The following is a 384-nucleotide window of genomic DNA, read 5'->3' as shown; positions in this document are numbered from 1 at the left end:
CAGCGCCGCAGGCTCCATCCCCTCCCAGCACAGCTCCCATATTCGATTCCTCTCCCCGCACCGGCGCAGAGATGGCCCGGCCACAGTGGGGGGAGTGCTGCGACCCACCCCCATACCCCCGGGTGTACTGGAGCTGGGCAGGCTCCAGTCCAGGGCTGGGAAATGCAGCACTGGGGGCAGGAGAGAGGAGATGGGGGTCCCCCCCGGTGAGAAGATGGGGTGCTGGTGGGGCCAGCCCTGCCCTGTGGGGCCCTGGGCTGGTGCGGGCTGCCTGGGGTAACCCTGATTTTGCTGCAAATAAAAGCACTTGGCAGCAGCAGCGGGGAGTGAACTGATTCATCCTTTGGCTCTAGCTGGGCTGGGAGAAGCCGTGGCCCTGCTGCG

Source organism: Eurypyga helias, unplaced genomic scaffold (genome assembly GCF_000690775.1).
Source record: "Eurypyga helias isolate BGI_N326 unplaced genomic scaffold, ASM69077v1 scaffold25832, whole genome shotgun sequence".
NCBI lineage: Eukaryota > Metazoa > Chordata > Aves > Eurypygiformes > Eurypygidae > Eurypyga > Eurypyga helias.
Note: the sequence above shows the minus strand (reverse complement) of the source record.